The sequence below is a fragment of the Phoca vitulina genome, unplaced genomic scaffold (genome assembly GCF_004348235.1).
Source record: "Phoca vitulina isolate PV1807 unplaced genomic scaffold, GSC_HSeal_1.0 scaffold5, whole genome shotgun sequence".
NCBI classification, from domain to species: domain Eukaryota; kingdom Metazoa; phylum Chordata; class Mammalia; order Carnivora; family Phocidae; genus Phoca; species Phoca vitulina.
This window is the reverse complement of record NW_022589708.1, coordinates 24737052-24749088: the sequence shown is the minus strand read 5'-3', so window position 1 is coordinate 24749088 and position 12037 is coordinate 24737052.

Here is a 12037-nt window from a genome sequence, read left to right as displayed (position 1 = left end):
AATAGCAGTGATTTGATAAGATTATGCAGACATATGGCAAGAAGCTGGGCTTCTTGGCATGTTTTGGCAGAATGACTTTAGAGATTTTTGAGTTATAAGTGAGCAAAAAAAAAGAATACTTTTTAACTTTGTAAAACATTTGGATTTTCATAACTCTATATAATCCAAAATAACAGCAGTTATAAACTTTATACTTGGCAACCTTAACATTCTTATTTCAAACCAAAAGAAGCTTATGTTTTGAAGTCTATGGAAATGTAATCATCTGTAGTCTATTTTCAACATAGGCAGGAGAAGAGTTTAGTTTAAGACCACATTTAACTAAATAATTAAAATCTTTGAATCACAGACCTGTACCTCTGAAAGAAATAATACATTATATGTTTAAAAAAAAAAAAGAAGAAGAAGAAGATAGCAGAAGGGAAAAATGAAGGGGGGAATCGGAGGGGGAGATGAACCATGAGAGACTATGGACTCTGAGAAACAAACTGAGGGTTCTAGAGGGGAGGGGGGTGGGGGGATGGGTTAGCCTGGTGATGGGTATTAAAGAGGGCACATATTGAATGGAGCACTGGGTGTTATACACCAACAATGAATCATGGAACACTACATCAAAAACTAATGATGTAATGTGTGGTGATTAACATAACATAATAAAATTAAAAAATAGAAAAAAAATAAAAAATAAAAAAATAAAATCTTTGCAGATACTCTGATTTGTTTAGCAGTACAGCTAAAATGAGATATGAGCTAATGATTTCTAAATTAATATACTCATTAATTTACTCTTCTGCTAGTTTAATGCTTTCATTTCAGAAAAATTTTAGTTAAATGGTGTTCCATAATGTTTTACAAGTTTTAATGCAGTTTTTGGTAGCCATAATAAGAAAATTATTAATGGTAGGCTTCCTATTACTCTGGTTTTGAAAAAGACAGGCTATATTTTTTAAACCTTTAATATAAAGACCATAGTGGTTAATCTTTTTGAAAAGCCACATTGTTAATGGTTTCTGAAAAAGAAAAACAAAACAAAATGTGAATTTTTTTTTAACTGTGAAGATTCTTCTAAATGCATTGAGATCATGTGTTTGATTTGTAGTTCCTATGTAGTACACAAGGCATTACACTTTTACACTGTTGGTAGGAATGTAAAGGAGTGCAACCACTATGGAAAGAAAACAGTATGGAGGTTCCTCAAAACATTAAAAATAGAACTCCTGTATGATCCAGCAATCCCACATCTGGACATTCATTTGAAGAAAATGGAAACACTAACTTCAACAGATATATGTATCCCCGTGGTCACTGAAGCATTATTATAATAGCCAAGACACAGAAGCAACCTAAGTGTTCATCAATGGATAAAGAAAATGTGATACACACTCACACACACACAACAGAATATCATTCAGCTATAAAAGAGAAGGGAATCTTGCCATTTACAACATGAATGGAACTTGAAGGAATTATGCCAAGTGAAATAAATGAAACAAAAAGTCAAATAAATTTAAGATCTCATTTATATATGAATCAATCAAACAAACAAAAAATAAAACTCACAGATACAGAAAACAGATTGGTGATTGGCAGGAAGGTGATAGATGGGTGAAATGCGTGAAGGGGGTCAAAAGGTAGGCACTTCTAGTTATAAGGTAAGTAAGTCATGGAGATGTAAGTTACAGCATGGTGACTAAGTTATAACCACTGTATTATATATCTGAAAGTTGCTAAGGGAGTCAGTTTTAAAAATTCTCATCACAAGGGAAAAAAACTGTAGCTATGTGTGGTGATGGATGTTAACTAGACTTAACTCTGGTGATTATTTTGGGATATCTACAAATATTAAAAAAAAAGGCATTACAGGTCAAACCTTATTATCACAGGTGCAAAATAACTCCTCAGAAACTATTGTTAACGTTAGTTTTCAATTATAAATGTGCTTTGAAATTTTACTACACCGAAGCGTTGACCTCGCTCAGACCTTATAACACGGTCTGACACAGATAGATGTAATGATCACTTGTTTATTATTCCCACAAAAGGGAAACTGGAGAGATTTCTCTCAGTCATAACTATTACATGATTACAAAGGGAGAATTTTAAACAGTTTCAGATAACATACGGGTGTTTTGTCTTCTTTTCCCTTGACCAGTTTCTCCAAATTTTGCTTGTATCTATTTTTTCAAGATAAGTGATAGATTCAACTCCCATGACAGATATTTTAGTTTATTTTTTATTGGGAAAAAATCTGGAAAGTAATATTTTTCCAAATTTCCATTTGTAATTGAAAAAAAAGAAAAAAAACTTGTGTGTATTTGTACGTTTGTATAAGTATGTATAAATATATATACATATACATTATATATATGTATATAACCTACCATTATTTCAAAGTTATTCCAATCATATCTTCTTTTTTTAAAGATTTTATTTATTTACTTGAGAGAGAGTGAGCGAGCGAGAGAGAGAGAGAGAGTGCATGAGCAGAGGGAGGGGCAGAGGGAGGGGGAGAAGCAGACTCTCCTGCTGAGCAGGGAGCCTGATGTGGGGCTTGATCCCAGGACTCCATCCCAGGACTCTGGGATCATGACCTGAGCCAAAGGCAGATGCCCGATCGACTGAGCCACCCAGGTGCCCCTTAATCATATCTTTTTTTTTTTTAAGATTTTATTTATTTATTTATGTGAGAGAGCGAGAGCGAGAGAGAGAGCGAGAGAGAGAGAGCACATGAGAGGGGGGAGGGTCAGAGGGAGAAGCAGACTCCCCGCTGAGCGGGGACCCCGACGCGGGACTCGATCCCGGGACTCCAGGATCATGACCTGAGCCGAAGGCAGTCGCTCAACCAACTGAGCCACCCAGGCGCCCCCTTTAATCATATCGTCTTAAAGAATCACTGATATTGAGTATTTACAGAAAAATGTTCACCTTCTTGTTCTGTTGAAATATTATACATGGTCATTCACTCTCATGCTTAAGATATTATTATTTATTGGAAGTTTATGAGTTTCTAAGAACTATGGCAGGTCTAAACCCCATGATATTTGCTCAAAACACAATCACCTTTGGGATCAGATGCTAGGAATAAAGGCTCTGAGTTTCATTCTCACAACTAATACTCTAACCACATCTTACTTATAATATCTTTCAATACATGAAGGCATTTAATTTATCACAGAATTTGAAATCTATATAGCAGTCATATTAATGTATAATACTGCTCAGTGAATGCCTTCATTTCACTTAGAATTTGAAGTCTCTTAGTTGAAGCTGGAACAGGTTTTTAAAATATTATTTGACATTTTAGCATGAGGATTAAAACTTTTTAACACAGGTAGCTCTTTAGGTTCAGTTTGTGTGAGGGGGAAAGAAAAAATCCCATCTCTGACTAAATTGACAGTTTTGAAGTTGAGGTTTTTGTGAGAGAGAATTGCTCTTTGTGGCAACTCTGTGTTTAAAGCCTTGGTGGTACACTGATTAGCCTCCTGTCCTGGCTATTGATGCAAAGAATACAAAATACATGCTAGTATTCATGATGGTGCAGTTTGAAGCTGATGAAGTCAATGCAAATGTCATGTATGGGATTTTTCGGGTGAGCAGAGGAGCTGGAATCGTGACAGAGTGTTCCTCTGTGAAAGAAGCGTTTGTGCATGCTGCTAAAATGAACTACTTGTTGCTCTGCTCAGCTGGCCCCAATCCACAAATTTTAGACCTCACATGTTCTTAGCATCCCTTTGTTTGGTATACTGTACCGTATTTTTAGCATTTACAGAGATTCCTGACATCCTTCGAACATCCAAAAACACAGCGATAGTGTTATTTTTGCTATTACTCCATTACTCTAGCAGAGTTAAGTCAAATTCCATTACACTAAGGGCATGTGGATATATTGTAAATGCTAACATGAAATCAAAACATCTTTTGCACTGATCACCTTTGTTTTGGTAGAAATGCATTTTTGTGTTAATATGGACATTTATCATTAGTCTGTTCTCTCTTTTTCTAAGTACAACGTTGGCAATGCTTTACATTTCACAACATGGTAAAATTTGAGAAGTTTTTATTAGAATTTTTTATTTTTATTTTTATTTTTTTTTTTTTTAAAGATTTTATTTATTTATTTGAGAGAGAGAGAATGAGAGAGAGCACATGAGAGGGGTTAGGGTCAGAGGGAGAAGCAGACTCCCTGCCGAGCAGGGAGCCTGATGCGGGACTCGATCCAGGGACTCCAGGATCATGACCTGAGCCAAAGGCAGTCGCTTAACGAACTGAGCCACCCAGGCGCCCTATTAGAATTTTTTAAAAAGTTTGCTTTACTCAGAAACCGTTATCAAGCAAGTCCTTATGCATCCTTATTCTAACTCCAAAGTACAATCAAGCCATGGTTTAATTAGAAGTGTGTGTGTGCACGCGCGCGTCCGCGCACACACACGTGCGCATATATCTGTATTTTTATAAAAAATATGATGGCTATCAACAACCTTCTTCCTTGTTTCACTATTATGTAAGTGTACGATTATTTTTTTTTTAAAGATTTTTTATTTATTTATTTGAGAGAGAGAGAATGAGAGACAGAGAGCACGAGAGGGAAGAGGGTCAGAGGGAGAAGCAGACCCCCTGCTGAGCAGGGAGCCCGATGTGGGACTCGATCCCGGGACTCCAGGATCACGACCTGAGCTGAAGGCAGTCGCTTAACCAACTGAGCCACCCAGGCGCCCTGTGTACGATTATTAGAGTGAATAGTACTTTACCAGTTTTTAACTTAAAATGGTGATATTCCTAGATAGTAAAACAGACAAGAAATGTAAAAAAAAAGAAAAAAAACAAACAAACAGATACCAGTCAAGGCTAGAAGTGCATTTTAGAGATTAAACCAGACATAAAACATTTCTGAGACGCTAAATTTAAGCTGGCTATGGTAAAATTTCAAAACCAATAGAACTATTTTATCAGCTAAATATGGCTCAATTATAAACTGTTAAGGAATTACTGAGTCAGATATAAATTTTGGGAATGTGTTAACCATTTAACTTTGTCATTCTGAATTAAGCATAATACTGAAATTACAGAAATGTTTACATTTTTTAAAGGCCATGGATGATATTCTAAAGGAATTTTAACATAATAGCTCCTCAGTAGGATATATTATTTAATATAAACTATCAGTAACTAATTACAAATATAAATATATGAAATGAGACATTTTCATTTGGAAAAATATAAAAATTATAAACTACTTAAATTATTGAATAACATTGTACTGCAATATATATTGATACAATATTATAAAGAATATCCCAAATATTTTTAAGTTAAACCAACTACAGAAATGATGAATATATGAAGCTACAAAATTGTCATTAAAATATTAAGTTAAATCTGTGTAACTCTTTCCCTCAAGACATGCAAAATAGAAAACAAAATACACAGTGATTCTTAAACTTCAGTTTGTACTAAAATCATCTGGAAAGCTGGTTAAAAAACACATCACTGAGCCCCACCTCCAAGTTATTGGTTCAGTGGGTCTCGGTTAGGGCCTGAGAATTTGCATTTCTAACAAGCTTCTAAGTGAAGCCAATGCAGCTGATATGAACACCACACTTTGAAAACTCCTAGATTAATAAAGAGATAAGGGGATACTGGCATGCAATAATGGCTAAAAATGCAAAGCAAAATTAAATTTCCATAATTCTCAAGAACACAATCGCATTTTAGTTGTCACCTGCTTGTTAAACAGTGTGAATCGAGTGAGATACCAACATTCAGTGACTTTGTCCCTTCATCCAATCAAGGCAGATTCTATAACGTTATGGTTCTTGTCAGATTTGAAAAAGTCAGACATATTTAATCAAGTGTAATAGTCTAATCTCCTCATTCAATGCTTATCTTCTATACTTCTGTGCCTAAGTCAGGCTCAACTCTGGCCCTAGTAACCCACGTGGGGTAGGTGGTAGGTTCTGCTTTCTCCCTGCTTTCTTTTCTCTTTTAGGTTCCATGCTTCTGTACTAGGTCAGGATAGGAACAAGAGGAGGAGAAAGGAACAAGTGTCTCTTTTGGCTGCATCATCTTTTCTCCCATATCTAGGCAATCATTGATGTTCTGTGTGACATCTGAGGGCTGGCTATCTCACTGTATAGGTGGGTAAACTTACAGACAGGAGATATGCAAAGAGGGTGATTCCTCTGGCTTGCCTTCTTCCAACCCTTCCGCTACCATCCCACAGTCTTTTGTTCGCTTGGCAGCCAGCAGACTTGGCAGACTTCCTGATTGAGATACCAGCAACATGTCTCAAATTTGATTTTCATGCACTATAAATACTATAGAAAACTTATGCATCCTTGCCACGTCAAGTGATCGTTCTGCTTGCTGCTCCATTTTGTGCCTTCTTCCTGCCCAGGATTTTCACTTCAGTTCCCTCCCCAACTCCTGCTTAAATAAGCATATGTAGCTGATAGCTTAAGAAACAGACCTTCAAATGGAGAAGGAAGGCAACCCTAAAACTCTATGAGTAATTTTGTTGGAAACATTCTTACTTGGCTTAAAAGGGATCAGAGACTAGATTAGAATCAGGGTAGCAGAGCCAATTTAGCCTCTCTGATTAAATGCTGAAGTGGATATCTGGCCTCTAATTGCCTGTTGCTTGACTCTTCTCAGTCCCCAATTTTGGATTCCACTATCAATTTTTGGGCAACAACAGAAGCACAACTGAGCATTCTGTTACATTACTAAAGAATAGGATAAAAATCCAATCTCAGAACCATTCTGAGAACAAAATCATGAAATTCTAATTCAGTTTCCCAGAAAATTTTGGTAGGGGAGATGGAGAATTTTACAATTAGTTTAAAATTAGTGATTTGATGAGAACATGTTAAAATTCACATAGAATCAAAAAGAAAAAAAAGGGAGGGAATGGTCTGTTTACATAATGGCTACATTGAGTAAATTTTTTCAGTAAAGCTGTCTATGGGTTAGAAAGAAGCAAAGGATTTCAGACAGACATTACGGGAACAACCTGGTGTGACTGGTGTATTAAAAATTTTAGACAGAAATGCTTAGCTCTGGGTAGAATTAACATCTGGTTTTTCAGGTTACTGGCCTGCTTCTGGTATTCTCAAACCCAAATTCTTCCAGGTACAAGCTGCCAGGGAATCCTTAAACTATTTACCCATTTATCTAATTTTCTAACATGTGAAATGGGAATAAACCATTCTACTGGACTGGTGTGATAATTAGGAGAGATAACTTATATACCAAGTGCCTGCATAGAGTCAATATGAGCACTACTAGTACAGTCCAGCAGGATCTACTAGAAGTCAGTTAACATAATTAAACGATTAGGCCTGGATTTTTAAATAATGAGGAAGTTCACAGAGACTTAAAGGCCAGGAAAGTAGGATTCAAAATTAGTGTGCATAAGAATCATCTGGAAGGGCAGTTCTGCAAATCTCTTCATGGCTAGGATGAAGCCAAAAATTTAGATTACATCAAAAGCTATTCTGGATTGTTTTTCAAATCACACTTTGAAAAATGGGGGAGAGGGTTTGATGTTGGTTAGTGGAACATACTGAGAGAATAGAATAAAAGCATAGGACAGGACTGGAGATGAGTGGTACTGAAAACTTTAGCATTAACCATATGTTAAAATTCAAAATGGAATTACACCATCCCATGCACTTGTTATCCTATACATATGCTTAGAGATATTTTGATCCGTGCACTTTTCTTCTACTGCCTGGTCTATTGTGTGCAGTAGTTAGGGCAGGTATTGTAACTATTGGTATTATATAGGGTTCATCTGCTATATACACAGCATCTTGGCTTTGTCACAAATTCTACTGAGATTATGATCTCAAGACAGTGAACCTAGGCATGTTCTAGTAATGGGGGAAAAATTAAAGGGAAAATATTCTCTATGTCCCAATCCCTTTCTTTTAAGGCAAACGAATTCATTAATTAGAACTAAGCTATGGGGTTCTGTTAAATAAATGTAAGAAAAGTCATTTCTACCAAATGCATAAAAGGATGATTATTGTTGTTGGTTATTTTGAACTCATCCACTGTATTATAGTTTGGTAAAAATATTCTATTAACACAATCAAGAAATCTCTAAAATATTCTAAGAAATATTCTAATTATTAATATAATTCAAGAAATTATGTAGAGTATTTGTTCCTCATTTATTTCAAGCAGAGTATTTGCTCCTAATTTATTTCTGCCTCAAAACATAAATAGAAAAAGTGAATTCAGTAAAGTTTCAGTTCCTACATATGGTAAATATATAGGAATTAAACTGTACCCTTGGGAAAGAATTCTAAGAAAGGAATTTCAAGTTTCTCTGTTGATTCTGTACTTTCCAGTTTTAGGTAATCTACATTCCTGACAAGATCATCATAAGAACTGACATTTATTTAGTACTTATCTGGGATTAGTCAGATATTGTGAAGTCTGAAATTTTACCCTACTTGAAAACAGCTAGTTTACCTGGTAGAATTTTATATTTACCCCGACAGAAGAACACAAGATCCCTGGGTCAGAAGCATTATCATTTACAGCATAAAGAGCAACCTGAGCTATACCATATAGTGGTTCTCTGTGCCCCCATTCCCACAGGGAAACACCATGAGAACCTGTCACCACAAGAAAGAAACTCGAATTTTGAAAGATTCTGACCTTTATCAGAGTTGTTGGCGACTTTCCTATCCTCCCTTTTAGAGAGAGTGAAATTTACTCATTGCCATAGAATGTAAGCAGAATTCCTCCATGGGAGACTAGAATGCCATCTTTAGGTTATTGCCCCATAATGTAAAGCAAATGATCAACGTGAGGGGAAGAAGGCTTTATCTTCAGTGCCCTAGATGACTCCAGATTATCTCCAGAGGGATATACTATCTCTAACTTCTGATTCCACTTGCTCTCCAAGAATGCCCTTTGCTCAGAAGTCAAGGGACCATACAGAAACAAGGAATCCATGAAGAACTGTATCTTAACAGTGGGCAGCATAATTTTAATACATGTTCTAATTTTAACTATTATGATGGTCACTTTTCCCCCATTTTATAGGTAAAGAAAAAAATAAAATTTAAGTAGTTGTCACAAGATCACGAATTAGAACAGACCTTCTTTCAGCTTAATCTCTGTGTTCTTTCAGTAGCTTCAGCAACTGTTATGGGCTGAATTTGTCCCCGCAAAATTCATATGTTAAAGTCCCAACCCCCTCTGAGGTAAGCTTTTTTAAAGAGGTGATTAAGATAAAATGAGGCTTTTAAGGTTGGACCTAATTCAATCTGCTTGTTGTCCTTATAAAAAGAGGAGATTAAGGCACACAGAGAGACAGCAGAGATGTATGTACACAGAAAGAAGGCCATGTGAGGACACATGAAGAAAGTGGCCTTCTGCGAGCCAAGAAGAAAGGCCTCCGGAGAAGCTAACCCTGCAAACGCCTTGATCTTAGACTTCAACCTTCAGAACTGTGAGAGGGACGCCTGGGTGGCTCAGTCGGTTAAGCGTCTGCCTTCGGCTCAGGTCATGATCCCAGGGTCCTGGGATCGAGTCCTGCATTGGGCTCCCTGCTCCGCGGGGAGCCTGCTTCTCCCTCTGCCTCTGCCTCTCTCTCTCTCTCTCTCATGAATAAATGAATAAAATCTTTAAAAAAAAGAACTGTGAGAAAATACATTTCTGTTTTCTAAGCCACCCAGTCTGCAGTATTTTATTACGGCATGCCTAGTAAAATGATCTACCATGCTGGCCTCAGACAGCTTGTTCTTCAAAAACAAATACTTGTGGAAATTTAGAGATGGAAGTGCTGTACAGGTCATATAAGAAAAAGTGGTGAGTGGCTCAGTTGGATGAGTGTGTGACTCTAGATTTCAGCTCAGGTCATGATCTCAGTGTCATGGCATCGATCCCCGCATCGTGCTCTGCACTCAGCAGGGAGTCTGCTTGAGATTCTCTCTCCCCCTCTCTCTCTCTGCCCCTCTCCCACTTGTGAACATGTGTGCTCTCTCTCTCTCAAATAAATAGATCTTAAAAAAAAAATAGAAAAAGTGGTTATACTGTGAAGAACTTCAGCAGGTAAACTGATGTTCAAGATTAGGTTCTCTGTTTTGATGTTGCAGAACATTAATATTATCAGACCCTGGGGTATTTTAGTCTGGGGACCATGATGTTAATAAAGAATATAATGATAATTATTTGCTCGTAATAGGAAGTAGAGAGATAAAGACTATCAAAGGAAGTAGAGAAATGCCTTAGACATAGTGATTCTAGGCATTATTCAACTACCAGGGACCTTCATTAGTGTTTCCCAAATATCAGAGGCTCTTGCTTTTCCAGTATGTGGTGATATTCACATTGCTAGTTTGGGCCTCTGGTCAAGGACTCACCTTGAAATATGATCAATCAAGGCCTGGATGTCTTTTTATTCATCAGGGAATGTAAGGGATTTATTCTATTTTGAAAAGCCTGTTATAAATGTGGCAGGAAGATATATACTAACTGAGGTATGTTTCTCCCTTTATCAGATGATCCTCTCAAGTCAGGCCTTGAGACAGAACAATGACATTGCCTTGAGAAAAGATGATAAAAACTGGTAAATACTGCGCTTTTAAATTAAATAAAAATCTTCTGTATTGTTGTAAAGCAGAAAGATATAGGAAGTTGAATCTTTGCTCCCAACCATATAGTCCTCTGAACTATGAAGAGAGAGGGCAGGATGGTATGTGAGGATATAGAGTCAGAACAAGGTAGGTATGATATTTAGATTCTAACTTCTACCTGTATTTTTGTTTTTTGTTGTTGTTGTTGTTTGTTTTTAAGATCTAATCTTTTGGAGTGAGGTGTTGTAGATGGTACAACTCTCTTGACTTCTAGAGAAATGACTTTAAAGAAGACCAGTGCTGCAAATTCAAGCTAAAGCCTTCCCTCGGTCATCACAGTGTGTGTCCAAGCCTGAGAGAGCAAACATGGAATTCCTCAGATTCCTGCACTTCCTTGGTAGCGTAGGATGGGCCCCTGCACTCCTGCTTGCCCATGCTCCAAAGAGGCACAGAAACTAACCATGAGAGAGAGAACACAAACAGAAAGTTGTATAGGGGCTCTCACTATCGTTAGAGGGGACAGAGCAGCAGAAATTATGGAGGAACCATCCAAACAGGTCTGATGAGGGCAGGGATAGCAGTTCATTGTATATTTTGCTAGAGGATTCTGAAAACTCCACAAAAGAAGGAGTGGGCTGGATGGGAGAGGGATGACTTTTTTTTTTTTTTAAAGATTTATTTTATTTATTTGAGAGAGAGAGAGCTTGAGCAGGAGGGGCAGAGGGAGAGGGAGAGAACCTCAAGCGGACTCCCCACTGAGCATGGAGCCCCACACGGGCCTGATCCCACAACCTGGAGATCATGACCTGAACTGAAACCAAGCTTCGGAACCCCAAACAACTGTGCCACCCAGGTGCCCCAACGGAGGACTCGTTAAGCAAGAATTATCTGAGAAAAATTACAGAAGTCTGTTATTTGAAAGAGTTTAAATTATGGTTTTTGTTTGTTTCATTTTGTCATATCAAAAAGAACAGGGAGATCTTCTGGTTATGGGGGATACAGAGATCAGAAAACCGTCTCTCCAGAAAGCAAATTGGTATCTGAACAAAGTTGTCACAAGTATCTATTTCAAGATTCTAGAAATTGGTCAAAGGCCAACAAACAAACAAAAACAGAACTTTTAAAAATGATGTACCAATGGGTTTTGGGTAACAACAGTGGGAATCCATGTCATTATTGCTGGGCTGCTGTTGTAGCCATCTCCCGCCGTCTCCGTCAGCATGATAGTTCTACCAGAGCAGCGCTAACTGTGAAAACTGCAAGTTTCCCTGGCAGAGGAAGCACTCTTAATTTGTTTCAGAGAATGGAAAGTCCAGTCCCAACAATATTCCTAATAAAAGTAGCAAACACCCTTGGAAACAATTACAGAAAGGCTGTAGCTCTCTTAGCCTAAGGTAGTAAATCATGCCTGGAGTTGTGGAAGTTCATGGCCAATCAAAACTTTT